Source organism: Lithobates pipiens, unplaced genomic scaffold (assembly GCF_037356315.1).
Source record: "Lithobates pipiens isolate NorthernLeopardFrog02 unplaced genomic scaffold, aLitPip1_a1.2 Scaffold_8, whole genome shotgun sequence".
Taxonomy (NCBI): Eukaryota; Metazoa; Chordata; class Amphibia; order Anura; family Ranidae; genus Lithobates; species Lithobates pipiens.
Genome location: NW_027507903.1, coordinates 343,238,436 through 343,265,085, shown reverse-complemented (window position 1 = coordinate 343,265,085; position 26,650 = coordinate 343,238,436). Strand labels below are relative to the sequence as shown.

Below are 26,650 nucleotides of genomic sequence, written 5' to 3'. Positions count from 1 at the left end.
AATGATGAAAACCAGATTTAGAAATAGGCATTTAGAGCAGCTACTTTTTTTTTAAGCTTCTAGCCCACAGATGCTTGGCTTCTAGCTATGTGAATGTAAACTAATGTCTTCTTCTATAAACGGAACCCAATACTGTGCTATGTACTTTTGAAAATTCTAAATATCTATAGCCATCATTCTATATTATGAAATGGTTTACATTTTTTGTTGAGTTGGCAAGTACGGTATAAGAAGCCAAGAAAGCAGCTGTCAACCTCAATCTAGCAATTTGGTAATACACAATCTCCAGAGGGTATCAGAGGTTTCTACATCAGCCAAGAACATTTTTCAGAGTCTCCAAGCAGTGAGAAATTGTTTAACATTCTTTTAGGATCTGGTATAGTGTATCAGATATAATTGCGCTTACAAATTAGGTACACAATGACCAAAAGTACAGGGAGATTTGATCTACATGATCCACGTGTTTTTATATTACCTTACCAACAGATGGAACAAATGAATGAGTAAAATATTATATTTAAACTTTTTTTAAAATATAGAAACATGTTTTTTTTTTTTTAACTTTTTGTACTCCATTCGCGCACACATATATTTTACCTATGGTAATTTTTAGCTTCTAGAATCCGCTGGTACACTTGTCTTCATAGAAGAGTAGTTTCCACTGGCCATGCAGCCATTGCGACAGTCCACTAAATTGAAAGCAGCGCTCTTCTTCCCCTTCTTTCCGATTGGTCAACTCTGTCTGTCAACATATGACCAATCAGAATCTCTCTGATCTGCCCCAGAAGATTGTGGCTTTCAAATCCCTGTACTCCAACACTGGCTGAATAATCAGCGAAAGTTATGAAAGCTAATCTTTCACGAGGGGTAAGTGCAGCAGGAAGGAGGGTGGTGGGGAGTGTGTACAGTGTTAGTTCACCCTTTAATTTTTATGTCAAAATGTGAACTTACACTTTATATAGAATGTCTTTAAAACGTTTATGAAAGCAAAAGTTTTTTCTTATCCTTAATAAAAAGCGGAGCTCCACCCAAAACAGGAAGCTCTGCATGTCTACTCCCTCCACTCCTCCGCTGCCACGTTTGGCAACTTTTGGGAGGGAGCAGGCACTTGGTTTTGACAGGTATTGTCGAGTTCTTGGGTGCAAATGCTCAGCTATAATACCCGGTTCCAGAATGGAGGAAGCTGCATCTTGGCAGAGGCACCCAGGCTGGGTGCCAGGCGGTCCATCAGAGAGTATTTATAAAATATTTGCATAGGAATTTTCCTAATAAAAGTGCATGTATATTCGTTTTGTGCGAACTGGGCAAACGTTATCAAGCAATTTCTTGTGCTAGTCGAATGTTTTTCATTGAAAATAAGGGGAAAAGACCAATAAATAAATAAATAAATACAATTCTTGCACCCACCACATCTATGGACTGGTAGGCTGCTATTTATTACATTTGTGTTTTTGGATGCATAAAGTATTTAAAGAGGAAGTAAACCCTGATGGGACCCTCAAACCCTCTTTGTCTCCCTGCAAAGGTAAAGCATAATGGGCTACTATGCATCGCATAGTAGCCCATTATGTGTCACTTACCTGACACAGGATCCAGCGATGTCACCGCTGTCCCCTGTAGCCCGCAGCATCTGTCTTCTTCCGAGTATTGCTGCTCCGGCCACTCACAGCACCGGAGCAGAGATTACGTCACTCCTGCGCACGGGAGCCGCCACTAACGGCATATCTCCGTAAGCAGCGGCATGCTGCTAACGGCGATAGTGCGCCTACGCGGCACATGCGCCGTAGACAGCCGACGCTGTATTTTAGTAAACATCTCCTAAACCGTGTAGGTTTAGGAGATATTTCTTGGACCTACAGGTAAGCCTTAATCTAGGCTTACCTGTAGGTCAAAGTGGTTTGTAAGGGTTTACAACCACTTTAAGGCCTGCTGACCATCTCATATTGAGAGTAAAATTCAAGGTTACTTCTACTTGAAAATAGAGGTTTATCAAAGACCCCTTTCTAATTCCTAGAGTATACAGTATCTCACAAAAGTGTGTACACCCCTCACATTTTTGCTAATATTTTATTATATCTTTTTTCTGTGACAACACTGAAGAAATGACACTTTGCTACAATGTAGTGAGTGTACAGCTTGTAGAACAGTGTAAATTTGCTGTCCCCTCAAAATGACTGAACCGCTGGCAACAAAAGCGAGTACACCCCTAAGACCCCTTTCGCACAAGGCATTTTTCAGGTGCTACATTGCTAAAAATAGCGCCTGTAAAGCACCTGAAAAAAGCCTCAGCTGCAAACCCAGTGTAAAAGCCTGAGTGCTTTCACACTGGGGCGCTGCGCTGGCAGGGCATCACAAAAAGTCCTGCCAGCAGCTTCTTTGCAGCGGTGGAGGAGTGGTGAATACACTGCTCCTGCCCATTGAAAACAATGGGGCAGCTCCGTGATACCGCCGGCAAAGCTCTGCTGCAGTGGTGTTTTGCAGGCAGATTTAACCCCCTTTCGGCTGCTAATGGGGGGGTTAAAACCACCCCGCTAGTGGCTAAATAGCGCAGCTAAAACAGCGCTAAAAATAGCGCCGCTTTACCGCTGATGCCTGGGGGGGTTCAGTGTGAAAGGGGTCTTAGTGAAAATCCAAGTCCAAATTGGGCCCAAAGTGTCAATATTTTGTGTGGCAACCATTATTTTCCAGCACTGCCTTAACCCTTCGGGGCATGGAGTTCACCAGAGCTTCACAGGCTGCCATGGAAGTCCTCTTCCACTCCTCCATGACAACATCACGGAGCTGGTGGATCTTAGAGACCTTGCGCTCCTCCACCTTCTGTTTGAGAAGGCCTCACAGATGCTCAATAGGATTTAGGTCTGGAGACATGCTTGGCCAGTCCATAACCTTTACCCTCAGTATGTCACAGTACATGTTGGCATTCAGGATTCCCTCAATGAGCTGTAGTTCCCCAGTGCCGGGAGCACTCATGCAGCCCCAGACCATGACACCCCCTCCACCCTGCTTGACTGTAGGCAAGACACACTTGTCTTTGTACTCCTCACCTGGTTGCTGCCACACACGCTTGACACCATCTGAACCAAATAAGTTTATCTTGGTCTCATCAGACCACAGGACATGGTTCCAGTAATCCATGTCCTTAATGTGGCTGTCTTCAGCAAACTGTTTGCAGCCTTTCTTGTGCATCATCTTTAGAAGAAGCTTCCTTCTGGGATGACAGCCTTGCATACCAATTTGATGTAGTATGCGGTGTATGGTCTGAGCACTGACAGGCTGACCCTCCATCCCCTCAACCTTTGTAGCAATGCTGGCAGCACTCATGCGTCTATTACCCAAAGACACCCTCTGGATATGACCCTGAGCACGTGCACTCAACTTCTTTGGTCGACCATGGCAAGGCCTGTTCTGCGTGGAACCTGTCCTGTTAAACCATGGTATGGTCTGGGCCATCGTGCTACAGCTCAGTTTCAGGGTCTTGGCAATCTTCCTTTAGCCTAGACCATTTTTATGTAGAGCAACTATTTTTTTTCAGATCTTCAGAGAGTTCTTTGCCATGAGGTGCCATGTTGAACTTCCAGTGACCAGCATGAGAGAGTGAGAGCGATAACACCAAATTTAACAGGCCTTCTCCCCATTCACACCTGAGACCTTGTAGCACCAACGAGTCACATTACACCGGGGAGAGAAAATGGCCAATAGGGTCCAATTTGGACATTTTCACCTAGGGGTGTAGACATTAATGGCTGTGTGTTGAGTTATTTTGAGTGGACAGCAAATTTATACTGTTATACAAGCTGTACACTCACTACTTTACATTGTAGCAAAGTGTAATTTCTTCAGTTTTTTCACATGAAAAGATATAATAAAATATTTGCAAAAATGTGAGGGGTGTACTCACTTTTGTGAGATACTGTATTTCTAGAAACACCCAAACCGCATCAACTTTAAATTCCCAGAAAGTTTTTCCAAGTACAATTTTTGCTATAGGTCATTTATGGGTTGTTATACTCTAAGAATTATTACATTTCTATAATAAACATTATATTAGAAGACAGAAACACTGAGCTACATAAAGGACTGGCACCAAACTGTAATTTTATAATGCTACTATTTTAAATGTTACTTGAGACATTGGGGATGAGGCACTCTTGCCCTACAACCACTGAAGGAAGCTGTGTGACACTAAGGGTTTTAAACTTTGCACCAGTCTTCCAGGCTCTCGGCTTCTGACTTGCAACATTTCCTGGGACATACGACTCATGCACAGTGATGTGTCATATGAAATCAAAGCATAAAGGCACCGGCACATCTGAAGAAAAAAATCTTGATAGTGTTTATTCCAATATGACCATGTACAAAATGGTGAGCGCCAACGCATTTTCACAGGAGCTCTGTTCACAGCACAACACACAATATCAAACTACACATATATATGCATATACAGTTAAAAGATGGTACAATTCACTCCCCCTAATGCACAATACAAAAAAAAAAACTCTGACGGACACCAAAACAAGAATGAAAAACACAAAACTATCCCCGACAAGTCAGGAGCAAGAAATAACGTTACTATCATCACTGGACTCCAACTCTGGTAATGTAGCTAAAGTGGTCAATCTTTCACAAGCTGAACTTACTGATGCAGAACTGTCTCTTCTTTCTAAGGGTCTTTCCTTCTCTCCCATTTTGATGTTTTCAAAACATTGCTTGATGTCAATCGTTTTATTCGCAATATCGTTTTGAGAAAACATTTTTGTGAACCTGAGTCTGCCTGTTCCCAGGCTGTCAATGCCCAGAGCGAGCCATCTCCTATAGCTTAATTTAGTTTTTAGGACTTGGTGGCTCAATCAGCTCTGGTGAGTTTACAGGCAGAAACAACAGGAGGCTTACATGGCATTAAGGATAACAGCATACATATTAGTAACAAATACTTTTATCCTGTACAAGCCCAGCAGTAGATATATTCCAAATGTTAGTTAAACAGGATTTGGTTAAACTTGGGGAGAAGGTGGTTAAGTCACTGCAGTTCTCTAAGAACAATTTAACAAAAGCCCAGAGATTAGCCATTAAAGATCTTAAGTCTTGTAAGGATCTGGTTGTTAGACAGGCGGATGAAGGGGGGAGGGGGGGTCAGTTGTCGTTTTGAACACAGAGGATCATAGGTTGGAAGCTATACGTCAGCATCATGATACATCTACTTATATTCTACAGAGTGACCCTACCTCTGTGTTCAAGCAGCAGCCGTTGCACCTCTTAGATGAGGGACAGGATATGGGAGTACTGTCAACAAAGATGGTGGAATTCCTCTTTGTAAGCAACCTGGTGGTCCCGGTCTTTCACCATTTAGGCAAATTACACAAACATAATTTACCCATACAGGGACACCTAATAGTAGCGGGCATTGGGTCTCTTTTTGAGAGACTGGGGGGGATCAGTATTTACAGCACTTGGTCATCAGACTACCTGGTCACATTAGCGACATTTCAGTGGTTCTAGCCAATATACAGAATACACAATGGGTGAATGGTTACAGTCGGATTACAATGGATGTCAATCCTTGTACTCTAGCATTCCGAGTTGGCACTGGAGGCATTGAGACATCATTTGGTACAGTACAATTTCTATACCATTGAATTAAAAGAATTGATTGATTTGACTGTAACTTCCTATTGGGACACAATTATTTTACTTTTGCTAGTGTCTTTTATCTGCAGTGCAAAGGTGCATTAATGGGAGCCAAATTTTCTCCATCCTTGGTAAACTTGTATATGGGTTAGTGGGAGGAAAAGTTTGGTCGTTTCATAGATTACCATGCCATATAACTAGGGGGTAATCAAACTGACATTGTGTCTTTTGTGGAGTATGCAAATAAATATATGAATCTTGAGTTCAGTTTTAATACTCATAAAGGAGAGTATTAATTTTCCAGACTTTGTCCTAACAGGATGCGTTACCTCAGGAAATATCTACACTCATACTCATCGTATAGCGTGTGCCGGAAAACCTTAGTTAGACTTATCGGTGACAGCATTTATAGAAGTCTTTCAGGACAGCACCAGGAGAGAGCGTAGCTTCACCCAACTTCCCAAAAACCACTTAAGCGTCGGACCATTTTGCTGGCCAAAGACCAGAGCACTTTTTGCGATTCGGTACTGCGACGATTTAACTGACAATTGCGCGGTCGTGTGACGTGGCACCCAAACAAAAATTGACGTCCTTTTTTTTCCCCACAAATAGAGCTTTCTTTTGGTGGTATTTGATCATCCCTACGGTTTTTATTTTTTTGGGCTATAAACAAAAACTGAGCGACAATTTTAAAAAAGCGCATTATTTTGCTATAATAAATATCCCCCAAAAATGTATAAAAACATTTTTTTCCCCTCAGTTTAGGCCGATATGTATTTTTCTACATTTAGTTTTTTTTAAATACGAAAAATAAGTGTGCCCTGGTAAGTGTGGCTACGTGTGACGTGTCACTGATCTCTGCTCCCGATGACAGGATCGGTGACACTGTCACTAGGCAGAACGGGGAGATGTTTGTTTACATTAGCATCTCCCCATTCTTCCTCCCCATGAGACGATCGTGGGTATCCCCGCAGCGATCAAGTCCCCGGGACCCGCGATCATGGAGGTCCCGGCCGGCGCACACGCAATGGCACAGCGGCAAATTTAAAGGGACTTACCTGTACACCCATTTGCCTGTCCATGCCATTCTGCTGACTTACATCGGCATGCGCCAGTCGGGAAGTGGTTAAGGCAGCCTCCTTCCACCATGGCCTCAGTGGTAAACGAGAAACCTCCAGCCATGCTGAAAATTTAAAACCAAACAAGAAAATACACATATAATAAAAAAAGAGCAAGTCATATTGGAAACCACTAGGGAGGTTAGTTAATAGCTGCTGTCCTGATAGACTTCTAGAAATACAGTCACCGGTAAGTCTAACTAAGGTTTTCTCAAAACGTCTTTTAGGACAGCACCTGGAGAGGAAAAATGAGAAAAAAAAATCTAGGGTGGGACCACCATCTGTAGGACCTTCTGGCAGAAGGCCTGCTCTGAGGCAGACATTAGATCTAATCTATAATGCCAGATGAACATAGTGAAGCTTGTCCACGTTGCGGCTTTACAGGTATGGTCGGGCGAGGCGCCAGCCCTCTCAGCCCAAGATGTTGCTACTGCCCTTGTTGAGTGGGCTCGGATACACTCAGGCGGTATCTGCCCTGAGACTTTGTAGACTTCCTCAATGGCTTTTCTGAGCCATCTTGCTATTGAGCTCTTGGAAGCACGCTGTCCCTTATGTCCCCCTAACTTCTTGTTATTAAAAGCACATGATAGCATACTTACCTAAATGAACCCTGAAAAAAAAAAAAAATATTCAGTACCTTATATTTCAGATGTTTGTGCTGACTTCCGGGCTGTCCTCCCGTGGGAGTAGGCGTGGTTATCATCCTCGCAATGGTCCCTGGGAAATTTCTAAGCTATTTTCCAAGAATCCATGGGGGACAATGAAATTGCGAAATCTCGTGAGATTTCGGGAGGACGCCGGTCACGTGACGAGGGCGTGTCCGAAATTGCCATTTTTAAAGTGGGCAGGCAGCTGCATCTGCCATCACCACCGGAGCATGCTGGGAGCAGAGCGTCATAGAATAGAGGAAGTAAATGCCTGTGGGCTTCAGACGCCCACACTTAAAAAACTTTTAAAAGTTATCCGAAGCAAAAGAATCGTCACGCCGGGGGTCAAAAACACGCCGACCGTGAATGCTAACCGACGGTAGCAATCGCCCATCAGTGACACAGGTAAGAAAAAAAAAAAGCAGCGGAATCCCGCTTTAAATTGTTTTGTTTGTTTGATAATGCATTAGGTATTTCTTCACATCCAGCGTATGGAACTTTTCCTCTTTAGAAATGACTGGAGATGTGCAGAATGTTGGTAAAATCACCTCCTGAGAACAATGAAAGGCGGAAGAGACTTTAGGAAGAAAGCCTGGGTCCACCTTCAGGATTATCAGATCTGGAAAGACTGTTGTTAGAAAAGGTTCTATTATGGAAAAAGCTTGCAGCTCACCAACTCTCCTGGCAGAGGTTACTGCTACTAATAAGGCTGTTTTCGGAGACCAATTTTTTAACTTTGTATAGTTTTGTGATCGCTTGGGTTAGTTAAAATGTTTCAGCGCCACACGATTTACCCTCATTTTCTAAGATTTTATTGCAGTTTGTGTATTGCCTTTTGTAACTTTTGTTATTCAAATTTGAAGACCTTAATAAAAATCTTTGTAAACCATAAATTGGATTATCGTAGTATCTTGTTTAGTTTGTTATTTTGCTATTTTAAAAGATTTTCCATTTTAAAAGGTTCACACAACCATTTCTGGTGGCCTACAAAAGCAACTCTTTATTTGGAGCAGAGTAACTAATGATGTTTCTTCTACTTGGCAATGGCTCTCTTAGGCTGGGTACACAGGCTGAAAATAAGCCAAATGTTGGTCTCAGCAGGAACTGGCCAAGTTTTTGCCTGTGTGCACAGCTTCCTGACTGACAGAAGTCTGAATCACAACTCGCTTCTGTCGAATGGGCATGATTGGTTGCGAGTGTCGATCAGTGTGTTCTGACGCTTGTGTTCGTATAAAGATCTGTAAGCCCGCTGGATTGAAAGAAAAAAAGAAAATAAGAAATGTATAGTGTGTACCCCCGCATTAGTATTAGCTCTCCTATACGTTATATTTTGACAATTTAAGTATAACTAATGCAAAAAAAAAAAAAAAAAAAAAATTCTCTCCTTTTTAGTTTTGGACAGACTGAAAAGGAATTAAAACACCTGTCAGGTTTTTATTGCTGTCTATTTGTCCCGTTTTCTGTCATCATTGAAAAGGAAATGAAAAGAAAATCCCAGGTTTTGGCTTGACACCAGAACGGTAATAAAAAAGGAAAAAACTTCGAATGGGGACACTAGTTCTGGGGACATCATGCGATTATCTCACTTTGAAGGAATTTCCTCACTTCCTGTTTCGGGGCTATGGGACAGGAAGTGAAGGGAAATCTCCCCAATGAGACACTGATTTAAACCCTGACAGGGTTTAAAACTCTCACTTATTCTGAGAAAAAAAAAAAAAAACACCTTTTGGACTTTAGATCTAGTTTAACCACTTGCCGACCGGCTCATGCAGATATACTCTGGCAAAGTGCAAAACGACGTACCCGTACGTCACTGGCAGCTAGCGGGCGTGCCCGCGGACTCAATTTCCACCAGTGGCCTGCGATCGTGGCACGGAGATGCCTATGTAAATAAGGCATTTCCTGTTCTGCCTAGCAACATGACAGGGATCTACTGCTCCCAGTGATCGGAAGCAGTGATCTGTGTCATGTTCTAGTGAGCCCATCCCCCTACAGTTATAACATGCTGAGGGAATACACGTAACCCCTTGATTGCCCCCTAGTGTTTAACCCCTTCCCTGCCAGTGATATTTACACAGTAATCAGTGCATTTTACAGCACTGATTGCTGTATAAATGACAATGGTCCCAAAATAGTGTCAAAAGTGTCCGATCAGTTTGCGCAATGTCAGGGTCATGATAATAAAAAATAAAATAAAAAAAAACGCAAATTGCCGCCATTACTATTAAGAATTTTTTTTTCTAAAAATGCCGTAAATCTATCCCCTATTTTGTAGACTCAATAACTTTTGCACAAACCAATATATACGCTTATTGCAATTTTTTTAATCAAAAATATGTAGAAGAATACCTATTGGCTTAAACTGAGGAAGACATTTTTTTTTTTTTTTTTTTTTTTTTTATATATATATATATTTTTTCGGGATATTATAGCAAAAAAAAAATTTTTTTTTTCAAAACGGTTTCAAAAAAGCCGCAGGTGAGATCAAATACCACCAAAAGAAAGCTCTATTAGTGGGAAAAAAAGAATGTAAATTTTGCTTGGGTACAGCGTCGCAGGGCCACGCAATTGTTAAAGTGACGCAGTGCCATATCGCAAAAAAGGCTTGGTCAGGAAGGGGGTAAATGTTTCTGGGGCTGAAGTGGTTAAGTAGAACAAGATAATTATGTATATCATGAACACATTTTACTTGTTAAGGTTTGTGATATTATCAGATCTTAAAATATTTCAGAAATGTCTGAAAGAGGTATATAAACCTGCAGGTAAAGGTTGTAAAACTACAACTGAAATGCATTTAGGAGTCCAAGGACCATGTTGTCCCTAAAGCAAACACCACTATGATTGGGATTTCATTCGATGCTACTGCATGCTCAGGAACGATTACCAGAAGCTAGCAAAAACAAACACCAACCTATAACTAGTTTACCACAGCATCATTTTTATATCAGATTCTGATACAAGCCCTTTCCTGTCATAAAATATTGCACAGAGGAACGGGGAAGTAGATTCTTTGACTACCTGAAATATCCATCTCATGACGTCAGTAAGAACTTTAGACCAGAAACTAATAACTGCAAAACAAACATAGGAGAGTTTACACTTTACCAAGCAATACCAATAACATTCACATATTCTGGGCCCTAAAGCACATATGCTAAAATCTGCCTTCACATGTACAGCTTAATGCACTAAAAAAAAAACTCTCAGAAATACTGTACATATTGGACTCCTTTAGCCTGTGGTGCAAAAAAATAAAAAAATAAAAATAAAAAAAAAAACAGTATAGCTCACATACCTCCCATTTGCAGCTGCAGGGCCTCCATACCCTCTTTCACACCTCCAAGTGTGCAGTCCTAAGCAATCTGCTGTCCATCATGCAGTATGCAGCACAAGCACGGTCAAGTATGCCTGTGATGATATCAGGCAGCAAATAAAAATCTGGCCCAATACAGCTCCCCCAGTGGGGGAAATAAGTGGTTAGCACTTCCACCTAGCAGCGGTTCAAAACCCAACCACGGCACTACCTGCACCAAGTATGCATGTTCTCTGTGCCTGCGTGGGTTTCCTCCAGTTTCTTCCCACACTCCAATGACATGCTGAAAGGTCAAAAGGTCCTGTCTAAATTGGCTTTTTTCCCCATCCAACCCATTGGGTTGAACTAAAAAATACTGAAGAGCCTGGGAGGAGATCCTGTACTAATCAATCCGATGTTAGTACAGTGATCTCTCCACTGAGCTATTGTGTTCTGACAGCAGGGACAACCCCCCCCCCCCCCCCCCCCCCACCAGAACACACCAGTCAGAGCTCTCAGCCAATGGCCGATCAGCAGACCCTTGCCATGCCCATTCGACAGAAGCCGGACTTTCAGCGGACTTCTTTCAGACCAGCTGCCGCACACACAAATGTTTCTATTGAACTGGCCGATATCGACTGATATTTCACCCAGGGTTTTAGGGACCTTAGATTGTATGTAACCTCCTTGAGGGCAGGGACTGATGTGAATGTACAATATATATGTAAATTGCTGCATAGATTAGATTATCTGCACTATATACAGTAACAAAAGTGAGTACACCCCTCACATTTTTGTAAATTTTTTTATTATATCTTTTCATGTGACAATACTGAAGAAATTACACTTTACTACAATGTAAATTAGCGAGTGTACAGCTTTTATAACAGTGTAAATTTGCTGTCCCCTCAAAATAACTCAACACAGCAATTATCTAAAGCGCTGGCAACAAAAGGGAGTACAAACCCCCAAGTGAAAATCTCCAGCTTGGGTCCAAAGTGTAAATATTTTGTGTGGCAACTATTATTTTCCAGCCCTGCCTTAAAGTGGTTGTATAGTAATTTTTGGGGCTTTTACCTACAGGAAAGCCTATAATAAGGCTTACCTGTAGGTAAAAAAAAATATCTCCTATACCCCTCACAATGCGCCGCTGACTGCAGCGGTGCATGCGCACAGGGGATTCTCGGCTGAAAGTCCGGCAGACGCCGGACCTTGCCGTGGAGAATTCTTCAACACGCATGCGCGGGAGTGATGATATCGCGGCTCCGGCCACTCACAGCGCCGGAGCCACGATACCCGGAAGAAACGCTGAGGGAACATGTCAGCTCCCTCGGCGTGGATCGGGCCAGATGTCGGGGTCTCGTTCTAAGGTAAGTATTTCATAATGAGCTAGTATGCAGTGCATACTAGCTCATTATGCCTTTTCCTTTGCAGGCGAGTATAAAAAAAAAAAAAAAAAAAAACACAGCGGGTTAACCCTCTTGGGCATGGAGTTCACCAGTGCTTCACAGGTTGCCACTGGAATCCTCTTCCACTCCTCCATGATGACATCATGGAGCTGGTGGATGTTAGAGGCCTTGCGCTCCTCCACCCTCTGTTTGAAGATGTCCCACAGTTGCTCAATAGGGTTTAGGTTTAGAGTTCTGGAGAAATGCTTGGCCAGTCCATCACCTTTACCCTCAGCTTCTTTAGCAAGGCAGTGGTCGTCTTGGTGGTGTGTTTGGGGTTGCTATCATGTTGGAATACTGCCCCGCGGCCCAGGCTCCGAAGGGAGGGGATCATGCTCTGCTTCACCATAACACAGTACCCTCAATGAACTGTAACTCCCCAGTAACGGCAGCACTCATGCAGCCCCAGACCATGACACCCCCCCCACCATGCTTGACTGTAGCCAAGACGCACTTGTCTTTGTACTCCTCACCTGGTTGCCTCCACACACGCTTGACACCATCTGAACCAAATAAGTTTATCTTGGTCTCATCAGAACACAGGACATGGTTCCAGTAATCCATGTCCTTAGTCTGCTTGTCTTCAGCAAACTGTTGGCGGGCTTTCTTGTGCATTATCTTTAGAAGAGGCTTCCTTATAGAATGACAGCCATGCAGACCAATGTGATGCAGTGTATGGTATGAGCATTGACAGGCTGACCCCCCATCCCTTCAACCTCTGCAGCAATACTGGCAACACTCATACATCCATTTCCCAAAGTCAACCTCTGGATAGGACACCGAGCACGCACGTGCACTCAATTCTTTGGCCTGTTCTGATCGGAACCTGTCCTGTTAAACCAATGTATGGTCTTTGCCACCATGCTGCAGCTCAGTTTCCGGGTCTTGGCAATCTTCTTATAGCCTAGACACCTTTATGTAGCGCAACAAGCCTTTTTCAGATCCTCAGATTTCTTTGCCTTGAGGTCCCATGTTGAACTTCCAGTGACCATTATGAGAGAGTGAGAGCGAAAACACCAAATTTAACACACCTGCTCCCCATTCACACCTGAGACCTTCACACCTTAACACTAAACGAGTCACATGACACTGGGAAGGGAAAATGGCTAATTGGGCCCAATTTTGACATTTTCACTTAGGGGTGTACTCAAATTTTGTTGCCAGTGGTATAGACATTAATGGCTGTGTGTGGAGTTATTTTGAGTGACAGCAAATATACACTCACTACTTTACATTGTAGCAAAGTGTCATTTCTTCAGTGTCGTCACATGAAAAGATACAAACAAAAAAAATATACAAAAAATGTGAGGGGTAAATTCACTTTTGTGAGATACTGTAAGTACCTGTAATAAATAAATCAATAAATATTATAATACGATTACAACACATTAAAAAAGGGGGACATTTTTTTTTGTAGAGATAACATATTACGAGCTATTTTAGCAATCTCATTTAATCTCACTGCTTAAAAACTGTTGAGATAACAAATCAGTGACACAAGCAGTGAATTGTTCCCAGAGATTTGGCCAACTCAGTATGTTATGAGCAAACCACCTGGCTGCCTCTATTTACATGTACTATATGATTAAACGCTTGAGGATGACATGTTTGACCACTTCAACACCGGGCCTATTCTGACACTTCTCACATACTTTGGAAAAAATCTACCTTTTTTTTCTGGAAAATTACTTTATCACCAAACATTAAATATTTTTTTAAGAGAATAAAATGGTGGGCAATTTTTTTTTTTTTTTTTCTGGACTTTATTATTTTGGCATATTTTGCGCAGGACTTTTATCACTGCATTTTTTTTTATGTCACAGTATTTGTGCAGTGGCTTTTTAAAAGCAATTTTTTTGGAAAAAAAAAAATACACAAAAAAAAATAAAAATACACTGCTCCTTCACCGCTCCAAAGATGCTGCTAGCAGGATTACCATCCTGCCAGCTCAGCCTGAGTGCTTTCACACTGGAGTGGAAGGGCCCGGTTTTTTTCAGGCGCTATTTTTAGTGCTGTTGCTCCTGAAAAACGCCTCAGAGTGAAAGGGGCCTAACCCAAAACCATACCTGTCAAACAAAAAGTAAGAATATGCTTACCTTTCCAGCAGCCCTGGTCTTGAAACGCTGCTATTTTGCTGCTCCAAGTATTTGGCTGTTCAGAAGGGTCAAACCCAAGTTTTGACTACCACACGCAGCATTTTCCCCTGCCATCTTGTATATAGTGACGAATAAGCCCGTGGTAGGCACCAAGCAGTGTGGCGGGGAAATAAGTATTGCGCACACCCAGAAGCGTGAAAATACTTGCACCCTGCAGCTGTGGAGCAGTAAAGCAGCGGTGCTTCAAGACCTGGGCTGTCAAAAATGCTCTAAGTATACTCCATCTCCTTTTAGCAGGTATGGATTTGGTTACAAGTGACCCTGTTTATCCAAACCAACAACGCTTACCACTCTGCCATAATGTGTTCTATTGCATTTTTAGCAGAGGTTTTTATTCCCATTTATTCTGCTTGATAGGCAGTTTGGGCAAAAAGTTGGAACATGTATGTAATAATACACTAAACAGATTTTAAAAAGCTATATTGCAAGTAAAGACTCCTTCATCAGATAGTAAACTTCTCTGCCATTTGTCAGTAAGAGGACTGATAACATTTCCAAGCTACAGGGCAGACAGGGGATCTGGTTGCAAAGAACGTACAGGACAAAGCAGCTATTGTGACCTCACATTAAATAAATTATAGAAGGGAAGAGGAATTAAATTACCCAGCAGATTCTAAATAGCAGGAACACGGAAATACCAAGTGATGGTTTGTTTTGTTTTGAAGAACCTTTTCCACAATGATAGGCTGATAGACAAGACTTTGTAACATATTTTTACCAGTTTTACATGCTTAGAAACCATCTATTTACTGAATCACATACCATTAAGCAACATCATTTGCTTCTACTGTATCATTCATAATAGCCATGCTTTAAGAGGATGTACCCCAGTCAGATGGCTAATACTGATTTAGAAAATTTACACTAATTTCTTTACAGTAGCCAATCACATTAAATGACCCAAGGGCAAATATTAAACGTAATAGATTGTAAGCTCCAACGAGCAGGGCCCTCTGATCCCTCCTGTATTGATTTGTATTATAAGTGTACTGTCTGCCCTCATGTTGTAAAGCACTGTGCAAACTGTTGGCACTATATAAATCCTGTATAATAATAATAAGTTATGTTAAAAGTCTGACCTAACACACATGCAGGATATGGCTTGGTTTGCCCAATATATCACTTTCTATGAAGCAGCATTGAAAAAAAAATTATTATTATTCACAATTTATATAGCTTCAGCAGTTTACACAGCACTTTACAATGTATAGGGGGGACAACACAATTACAGTACAGTTCAATACAAAAGGTACAGGAGGACCCTGCTCGTAGAGCTTACATTCTAAAAAGGGAGGGAGTGGTGGTACAAAAGGTAAAAAAAAAATAAAAAAATATTTGAAGCTTGGCATTGCATGCCAGTGTTGAGCCTAGCAAAGCAAACAGAATATTGCCATGCATTAAAAAGGGAATTATCTCCAGGGAAAAAATGATAATGCTCTGACTCAACAAGACTCTGGTCTGGCTGCACCTGGAGTATGCTGTCCAGTTCTGGGCACCAGTCTTTAAGAAGGATGTATTGGAAATGGAGCAAGTACAAAGAAGGGCAACAAAGCTAATAAAGGGTCTGGAGGACATTAGTTATGAAGAGTTGAAGGGGAGGGAGTTTAACAAGACTCGTTGCCACTCATTAAAATTAGAAGAAAAGAGGTTTACTCTTAAACTGCGTAGAGGGTTCTTTACTGTAAGAGCGGCAAGGATGTGGAATTCACTTCAACAGGCAGTGGTCTCAGCAGGGGGCATTGATCGTTTAAAAAAACTATTAGATAAGCACCTGAACGACCGCAGCATACTGGGATATACAATGTAATACTGACATTTGGATTTGGACACTGGATTTGTGTCTTTTCAACTATGTAACTCTGTGCAATGGAATCGCACAGAGTGGGTGGGAACCTCCTCTTTTCAGATTCCCTGCCAGCGCTTCAGGCCCCTCCTCTCTGGTCAGTGCCCCCATGAGAAGCGTCCCAGAAAATCCAGCAAGACCCAAAAGTGAGGGGAGAAAAGATCTGCAAACGTGCAGGGTGCTGGAGCGAATGAGCTCTCAGATAAGTAAATGGGGGCTGAGGGGATGATGCAGACACCTAAACATTTTTTACCTTAATGCAAGGAATGCATTAAGATAAAAAACGTTTAGACTTTACAACACTTTAAGCTCTGGTTCACATATATACGATGCGGGAACCAGTACGATTCTAGTGTGGGTTGCCACATCGCATGTCAACTGCTGGCGGTTCACACAGGCATCTGTGAAACGCTGTGGGTGTCAATGCAGAGTTAATGACACCCCCAGATCTGTTCGCTGATCGCAGTGCAAACTGCCAAATGGTGCAAGAATTTAATTGCATTATGTATGAACACCCATACAATCCGATTCCAGTGCAGGCAAAAAAAAAAAAAAAAAAGGGGGGTCCTGTACCATTTTGGTTAAAGTGCAATGTGAATTCAGCCATACATTGCACAGACATTGCATGTGATTTGCAGAGCGGTGCGAATCACATGCAATGTCTAACATTGCACAAGTGTGAACCCAGCCTTATGCCCTGTACACATGGTCGGACTTTCCAATGGAAAATGTGTGATCAGACTGTGTTGTCGGAAATTCCGATCGTGTGTGGGCTCAATTGGACTTTTTCCGTCTGAATTTCCGACACACAAAGTTTGAAATCTGGATCTAAAATTTTCCGACAACAAAATCCGATCATTTAAATTCCGGTCGTGTGTAGATAATTCCGATGCACAAAGTGCCACGCATGCTCAGAATAAATTACGAGACGAAAGCTATTGGCCACTGGCCTCTTTATTGTCCCATCGTATGTGTTGTACGTCACCTCGTTCTGAATGATCGGATTTTCAGACAACTTTGTGCAACCGTGTGTATGCAAGACAAGTTTAGGCCAAAATCCATCTGAAAAATTCTGACGGGTTTTGTCGTCGGAATGTCCGACCGTTTGTACAGGGCATTACTCTTAGCAACTACTCATAAGGGGGTTCCATTAAACACTATAGGCACATGCAACAATTAGGAAAGCATAAGGACAAGTGTTTTTGCAACCGGCAAATATTGTAATGAATTATGCAGTGATAGGGAGATGGTATAGGATAGCAAAGAATACCTCAGATTCCCAGAACAGTTATGGTTTGTAACTCTAGAAACTTTTGGAAAGAATATCTCCGAATATCCAAGAGCCTCAATATGTAGTTGATCTGTAATGAAAATTGCTACTACATGGTTGCAGTGATCACTTGGAGCAAGCGAGGAAAAAAAAAAAAAAACTCAGAATCTTGTAGGAAGACTGCCCAAAGGCTGTTGAATGCAAACAACAAGGATACAGTATAATCTTATCCTGTAGAAGTGGTCTGAAGAACACCAAATTCACCAAGCATCCACTGGATTGTCTTAATAACTGACTGTAGTTTTCATTTACTATATTTGAAAGCACTGTGCTTTGCAAGTTTGCACCATGATCTAGATTCTAGACCAGGGTTTCTCAACTAGGGTTCCTCTAGACTAGGGGATCCCATAGCAATGGTCAATTTGTGCCTCTCAGGCAAGTTCTCAAGGACACCGTTGATCTTTTGAGTTATATGTAAGGGGGTAATCCTTCCCAAGAACCACAAGTGTAAGAAGCATTCTTCTCATTGGCCATCACACTAATGTATGACGAGTTGTAGATTTTCATTTTTAGCAGGGGTTCTCCGAGACTGAAGAATTATTTCCAGAGTTCCTCTGTGTTGAAAAGGTTGAGAAAGGCTGTTCTAGACATTATAACTGAAAGGAACAAAACTAGAAGATTGATGGCAGAAAATGACCAAGTGGTGTACGGAGTCTGACCCTTTTTTTGCATCAAGATCAGATTCTCTCCCATACGGCAAGGATATACCGGCCATAAAACATTGGGAATCAAGCTGTCCTAAAAATGTTATTGCTGACTAGAGTTCGCCTTCGCTTCACAGCCAGAACAAGCACACATCATGTGAAAGTCAGGATTTTCTAATTTTTAATGGGTCATTGACGCAAAGTATCAATGTAAAAAAAAAAATATCATGATAATCAACTTATCTAGAAGTAATGACCGCTTAATTTTTTTTTTCTAATTACAGATTTGCTTTAAGGAGTTTGCAGTCCTGTTGTAGTACTGTGCTACATTAGTTTTTTTATAGCCTCTTGTCTAAAACATGTGGAAAGACCTGTGGTTGCAGTGGATTGCTTACCACAGGTAGGGTGGACTGTAGTCACCAGCTCATAAGAAGCCAACATGGTCACCTGATGTCATTAGTGGTTTTCCTCTGACTCAGCATTGGAATGTATGTATCCTCTAAAATGTTCTTTGCTTTTGGGAGCTCTCACATTCTATCCATTTGTCTGTGGATAGGTATGACTGAAAGTTTTAAAACTGAAAAAAAAAAAAATCATAGGCCTTGGTAAAACTCAAGTTCTGCTAACACTAACTAGGAGATGTGGATTCTATATTAAGTTTGTCATGTGCCTATATTTAGAAAAAAAAGGCTCAGTTACAATGGACATCAATGTGTTTATTTTACTTGGGCATTAGATTTTATCACATGCATTTCTCTGGCTCTTTGTGCCTTAGGTCTATTTAGGTTATCAATTCACCTTCGAGTTATTAACAGGTCATATTTTTAGACAGAGCACATGAGATCTTAGTCTCAAAATGAGAAGGATGTAGTGACAGCAGGGTTCCCCACAGCAGTCCCTCTCACACTTACAATGCCAATTACAAATCAGGCCTGGTTCCAGGTATGAACCTGCCTTTTCCTTTTTAAAAGTTATGACATGGTTTTGTTCTGGCATTAAAATTAAATAATATAAATATAATTTAATCCTCTATTATATCCATCTTTGTCTCTATGACACAATTGGTTACCCCTTTCTCACCTACAGACCCCCTCTGGTACCCCTTCCTCACTCCATTAGACCCTGTTACCCCTTTTACACCCTACTGTACCCCCTTCTCCCCCCACTGACCCCATCTGGTGCCACACTCTTCCCTCCCCCCTTTGACTCCATCTAATACCACTCATCAGCCCATGACCCCATCTGATACCCCCCCCCCCTTCCTAAAAAATTTTAATCTCCAAATTAACACCTCCATCTTCTTTCATCAAGCCTTAAGGCAGAGGTTGGCAACCCACGGCCCGCACCTGACCCACCACCAATCATCAGTGCCAGTGATTTATTCACGGGCACCCAGCCCGTGGACAAGTTGTTGTCTGTTTAAAAATGTCCTCTGCAAAAGTGTCTGAGTTATATAATAAAAATGCAGCTATATACCTCATTAAGAGCGCTGCTCGGGGCTCAGATGACTCGCCGCCTCCCCTACTCCCCTGCCAACTTACATCATTCTCGGCCCCGCCCACTGCAATTGTCAGACAAGGAAAAGAAAAAGACAGTAGGTCACGTGAGCGCAGAGCGGAGCTCCTAATGAAGTATATGGCTGCATTTTTATTATATATCACAGGCACATTTGCAGATTATTCACTCTGTTAAAAAATATTTACAATGGCCTGTGCCCAGGATAACAGTTCTAGAAGCACAGGGACAGAAAGGATGTGCTAATGTGTTTTAATAGTGTAGTTTTTAATTTATTTAAAATTTCTGATACCAACCACTTCCTCTTTACCCACACACAGGAGCCTCCGCTTACATTAAACTAGCAGCACCCAGATGTCACCATATCTATTTTTCACCACATTGGTATTTGAATCAGACAAGCAAGAGCAGAATGTGTCCGTCTGAGGGGTTAACTATGCACTACTTACGCCTTGACCCACATCAAGAAACCGATCTTCCACAAGGTCACCTAGGCAGGGGCTTAGGGCCTGATGGAGGTCTATGCTCTTAGTCATAAAAGGGTGATAGTAAAAATTGGTCCAAGTTTTGAACCTGCCTGTCACTTCACAAGAGAGGATTTGCTTGTAGGCAGATAAGGTGGGGTCATGCAAGTACAGTCAATACAAATAAGGTGGCTTCCTGTTGCCTATTGCAGTCCTTATAAATGTCAATCAAAACAATTAAAGGAATGACAAGGGCCCTTATCTGCCCAAAATCTATCTTTGCCCACATGAACTAATGCATTCAGCAGAATTCACTTGCGAATGAACATCTGTCAAATGACAAAGCAAGTAGTCATTTTAGAGCAAGAGGCATACATCTTGATTAAACACACATTATACAGAAAACGCAAAACAAAATAATGCTAGTGCCATTAAACTGGAACCGGACTTCCTTTTAGAAGGCCAATCTAACATGTAGAGAAGTGATTTCACCTTTGAATCAATACAATAAATAACAATCCAAGTTTAAGAGCTTCTTTGCCAAAGGCCCACTTTGTTCATACCGCCAGGTCAGCAGGAAAATATCAGTATAGTAGGCCCTACTCAGTTATGGAAAGCCGGGTGATTAACTGTTCAATGCATGTTAAATATGACATCAGCATTAGCTGCTCCATAAAAACAAGGTACTTCCTACAATAAAAGTAACAGATCCATGTAAGCCCACTCCCAACGGGCTCCGTAATGTGCAACTTCAAACACGCAGCCGATATCTCCTCCCTGTTAGTCAAGGCGAAACAGTAAAATTATAGCCAGACAACAACCTGAGGCAGAAGCCACTTATTCTACATTTAGTTCCATGACATAATTTGATTTATTTTGAAATATTTATACCACTGTTCATTTCCTGAGTGTAAATATCCATACATCTTTTTACCTTTAATGAATAAATAAAACACATAGCCGTTACCCATTCAGCTATGCAATGAAACCTAGTAGGGTGGTCATATGTCTGCTTTTACAGTGTTGCACGTGCCCCCCCCCCCCCCCCCCTCCAATGTGTGACTGCAACTTAAAACCCCCTCCACTCCTTTTCTGGGGCCACAAATGCAGTTGATGTTAGTGTGATATGGGGAATGTTTAGCTCAATGGTAGATAGATACCTTTGCAGTGAGTCCCTGCAAGTCAGAACTGTGGTTAATGTCTTGCTGGCCCACTTTCATTGAAAGAGGAAAAGTAAAGTCCTTACATCAGTTTGCCCATTCAGGGGATTGTCATCAACACAATAAAAAATGCTAGGCCGCCTGGGTCACTCTTCAGATGCTCTACTGCTCCATTACTGGTCCCTCAGACCATATACCCAGTGCTCCTGGCTCAGTCGGCCTACAGTTACAGCATCAAGATGCATGGGCCCACTCTGGCATCTCAGTTCGGCTGAAGGGACGTGTTGAAAAAACTTCTCAAACAGTGGGCAGCAGCCAATCAGCTGCAGATTATTGTATCCCGACAGCAGAGGGTGCCACTATTAGAATCCAATTTCCCAGGAGGGGGGAAATTCCTCAATCTACCTCATTTGTGTTAATGGAGAAATCTGTTCTACTTGTTTCTTCAGCATGCTGACTGTTTTTTGTTTTTTTCATTCAAACACAGCCATAGACGGTGGGAAGCCTTCCCGGCCAGGACAACACACAGTGATTATTGCCAATAAATTGCATGAAAAACGCAGCATGCTGGTTGGGTACAATCAGCATGCCCATATATGGTTCAAATCTCAGCCATGCCCCGTACACACGATCAGAAATTCCGCCAGCAAAAGTCCAATGTGAGCTTTTGGTCGGAAATTCCGACCTAGTGTATGCTCCATCGGACTTTTGCTGGCGGAATTCCCACCAGCAAAAGATTGAGAGCAGGTTCTCAATTTTTCGGTTGGAAAAAGTTCCGATCGAAAATTCTCTACGCATGCTCGGAAACAATTCAACGCATGCTCGGAAGCATTGAACTTAATTTTCTCGGCTCATCGTAGTGTTCTACGTCACCGCGTTCTTGACAGTTGAAATTTCAGAGAACTTGTGTGACCGTGTGTATGCAAGCCAAGCTTGAGCGCAATTCTGTCAGAAAAACCATCCAAGATTTTTCCGCCGGAAAATCCGATCGTGTGTACGTGGCAGAACAGTCTTTGGCCAGCTTAAAGGGGAGCAGTGGTGAGAGGTGTATATGCATGAACTCTCTTATGTGCAGGGTTTGCTTGCTGCATTACAATGTTAGAGATAACTAATTGGCAAAGCCAAGAACAAACGAATAGAGAAGCTTAGGAGATTAAGGGGGAGAGTTTGGCATGTTAGTATCGAAAAGCAGAAAATGGCAAATAAAATAAATAAATAAATGACAGGAAGAAACTGGCTCAGCAACTCAAGCATACACGCAAGCTCAATTTTGTTGTATAGGAACATAAAGTTTATAAGTCCTTGCAACAATTACTCTATTGAAACTGGCAAGCTAACACTGCTGCAAAGATACAATGGTAGGCAGAAACTAACTGCATAACCAAGGTCCAATTATTTACTTTTCTATGGAGTAAAGAAAAGAAACTGTTGTTCACTGTGTGTGCATGCAATGTGCCAGACTATTTAGTATAGGCTTAAAAGGAAACTTCTGTCTGCTTATGGCCACCCTTATAGGAGTTACTCAAATACAGGTACTAATACTAAATCCCTAATCAAAAGATGCAGTTAACATTTTGGCTGACAGGTATATATATCTCTTTGGCAGCTATTCGCCTGTCCTTTTCAACAGGATTCCAGGGCTATCTACATCCCTCTTCCCATCCTTATCTATTAATGTCACTCAGTATTGACTCAGCACTGGCTCACAGACATGCATCTGTCATGTAGATATCCTTTTATACAATGCTCAGTACTTTTCTTTAGATAGACTACCCCACACATTGCTCATCACTTCATGTCATTATCTCAGGAAAGACTGCAATGCTTTCTTGTTAATTTTTTCTTAGTAATTATTATTATTACCCGCTTCCATATGGTGAATGAAGAAAGAAAACCGATTCATATTTTCCCCAAAATTTATAGGCCCCTCAAATAAGCACTGAAAGGAAAGAAAAAAGTTAAGATGTAAATTAGACAATGAAACTAAATCATTAACTAGCATTAAAAAAAGTGTTTGTAAAAGGTTTTTTTTTTATTATTAAAACAAACAAACAAACATACTATACTTACCCGCTCCAATGGTTTTGCACAAAGCAGCGCCAAAGTATCTATTTTCCCCCACCAGTGCTCTTGGCTCCTCCTTTTCAATGTGTGCTCCTATAGCAAGCTGCATGCTACGGGGGCACATCTGTGGGCTTGATCACAAGCCAGGGCTGTGTGCGCGTCTATTTACATAGACAGCGTAGCTCAGCCACAACCCCTGCTCTCTGCTCACAGGGATCTATTGGTTGACAGCAGCAGGAGCCAACAGCTCCCACTGCTGCCTCTGTGAGCAGACAGGAGAGAGCTGCTGTAGACGGGCACAACACTAGATCAAGATAGGACTCAGGTAAGTATACAGGGGGTGCGATATAAACACTGGAACATTTTTTACCTTAAAAGGGGATGTAAAAGGCAGAAGCCTTTTTGATCTTAATGCATTCTATGCATCAAGATAAAAAGCCTTCCGTGTGCAGCAGCCCCCCTAAAACTTACCTAAGGTCCGTCTCTGTCCAGACAATAGAATCACTTTAATATTAAATCTGTAGCACCTGTAATTTTCCTTCCATCATCAAGTTTATATATTCTTTAGTAACATTTTAGCAAAATATCTTAACACTGTATACTATTTATGTTTCAACAAATACAGCTGTTACATTGCAAGCAGAATGTAGAACGATAATTTACCATAATTAAGATGAGTAGTAAGGTCTGTTTAACAAAGTAAAAAAAAAAAATAAAAAATAAAAAATAAAAAAAAAAAGAAGAAGGGGGGAGGAGGGGGGAAAGAATATTCAGATAAAAATCTATGTCAAGAGTTTACTGAAATTATACACGGAGGAAGCGGTTATAATCGTGTACTTGTCGCTCATGCATAGGTAGGTGGAAATATCAATCTGGAGCATATTCTAAGTTGTGGGGCCGCAGATCTCTGGGTTATCCAGTAAATTCATGGCGCGTTTGATGTGGCCATTAGGAAGCTGAAGTTACAGCCCCATAAAAAGAATAAAAGATTACATTTAATAATCACTTTATGGAAATAGCAGCCAGAGTGTGGCAATTTTGAATATAGGAATTCAGGTTTTGAGAGGGATGGGTTAGGAAAAAGGATCAATGGGGTAGGTGAAAAAAGATATAGGGGTGGTGGGGAGCTGTACTATAGCTTATGTGAAAGAACAATGGTTTACCAATGGAGGATAAATGAAGGGTCTGTCTCTTCCATTTATAGTGTTTTCTGTTAACGAACACAATAGTACGGCTTCTATGAATGAAGGAGGGGCAGAAAGCCAGGCATATAGAGAGAGAGAGTCTCTCTCTTTGCGATGGACAATTTATGGGCTAGCTATTCTGTCAAACTTTTTAGTGGTAAGCTTTATCCCCGGGGGAGAGAAAAATTGTCAAGTGTCCCTGGTGCTCAACAAGTGATCCCGAAAAGCTGGGCTTGAAAGATTTGTACTGATACAAATTGCAGAGTGCAAAATAAGTTTGCCATCTGCATTGTGCCAGGGCATGAGCTGTGTCTGGCCATAGGAAAACACTGGTTCTTTCAGCACGAGAGAATTTGGAGCACCAGGCTGCCTGCAATTACCCAGGAATTGGATGCTCTGGTACATCCTGATCTCTGATGTAATAGCTCTTACTAGAAATTTGGGATGCATTACTGCAACAGACATCTTTTTCTAGAGGCAAATCTTAAAAAACAACCCGTTTATGCAGCTACATCTACCTTTCAGCATGACACTAAACTGAATTCATAAAGAATTTGGCTTCTATAAGGTCTAGTCTAGTGTAACGTAATCCCTTGCTGCAGACAGGCTTGCTTGTGCTGCTCTTGCTAAAAATTATAGATCGCATTGTCAACATCTACCGTCAAGCAACTTTTCTAAAAGAATTTAGTTGTATGCAAGAGTGCCATGTGTTGAAAGATGTAAATGTCTTAAAAAAAATAAAATAAAACACATATTTGCGTTATGGATAGGGAAGAAACAACATAAAAAAGTTATATAGTGGTAAGGGCCTATTTAGACCAATGCAAATTTAAGGGCTGCCCTAATTTAATATGTCATATTGGATCGGTTAGGTTTAAAATGGACTTAAAAGTGTCACTAAACCCACATTATATATAAAAAAAATATATATATTATATATATAAAAACACACACACAAAACTATCAATAAATTCTGTATTACACACTGTTTATACTCAGTCACTATGAAATTCATTTTCTATATTTATTTTGCAAAAAACCTGGTTGATCCTGCTGCTTTCTCCCTCTACCATCTGTTCATGTCCCCAACTCCGCTAAGGATTTTGCGGCGACTCTATACATGCTCAGTTTTCAGTGAGTTTCTATGCTGAGCATTTCCTTCCTATCACATCTGAGCAGCCTACGTGACTATAGAGTCGCATATGTGGCATATACAGTGTTAAATGACAACCCATTCCCTTCTCCTCCATGCCCACTAAACACAATGGGGGCGGGATATTACATGTAGATTAATGGTGGCTTCACCTCCTTCTTAATCAATGACATAGGCTTGGGGGGCGTAACACACCCTTTTGAAAGTCAGAAATCTGCCCACACCATGTTATTTTTTTCCACAAAATAATAAAAGATTTGATTTCAAACATACAGTATCTCACAAAAGTGAGTACACCCCTCACATTTTTTGTAAAAAATGTATTCTCTTTTCATGTGACAACACTAAAGAAATGACACGTTGCTACCATGTAAAGTAGTGAGTGTACAGCTTGTATAACAGTGTAAATTTGCTGCCCCCTCAAAATAACTCAACACACAGCCATTAATGTCTAAACCGCTGGCAACAAAAGTGAGTACACTAAGTGAAAATGTTCTAATTGGACCCAAAGAATCAATATTTTACCCCTTCCTCCTGTCCCCTGCTGGCGACATCATTTCCTCTTTCGGTTCAATCTGGACAGCATGGGGCTGACCACTTCCTGGTTTTCCTGAATGTACAGTTATTCAGCACAACATCACACCAGAACCTTTCCCAGCTAACCTGATCGTGCGAGGAGCCTGTGGGACACAGTAGAACTGCCAGCACTACATACTTATGACAAGCATTACTCCCACTTATATCTTGTAAGTGTTTTTAATCTTGTGCAATAACTAATACTGCTTTAATACTACACTTAGAGAGGTGCCCCCCCCCCCCCTGCATTTCTTTTATATGTTTTGCAGAGTTGCTGGACACATTCTGAGGATGGCTACCTATTAAAATCACCCCCCTTACCATGGTTCAACTATGTTTTTCCCTGAAGTCTGACTAATCATATTCAAATTGGAGAGCCAGATATCCAATTTACCTTCAATATTTTGTGTGGCCACTATTATTTTCCAGCA

General features: G+C 41.5%; 2 protein-coding genes across 5 annotated transcripts in view; one reads left to right on the top strand and one right to left on the bottom strand.

Moving 5' to 3' along the window:
* The window catches only part of LOC143962129 (uncharacterized), a 350,250-nt gene that overhangs the window by 136,952 nt on the left and 186,648 nt on the right, over positions 1-26,650 (top strand). The gene's annotated exons all lie outside the window — the stretch shown is intronic.
* The window catches only part of SHROOM1 (shroom family member 1), a 110,570-nt gene that overhangs the window by 64,300 nt on the left and 19,620 nt on the right, over positions 1-26,650 (bottom strand). For 2 of the 4 annotated variants that reach the window (XM_077473211.1, XM_077473214.1), the window contains exon 2: positions 23,106-23,181. The exons of the other annotated variants lie outside the window; for them this stretch is intronic. The gene's annotated coding sequence lies outside the window, so the exon portion shown is untranslated. The remainder of the gene's footprint in view (positions 1-23,105; positions 23,182-26,650) is intronic. 4 annotated transcript variants of the gene reach the window in all.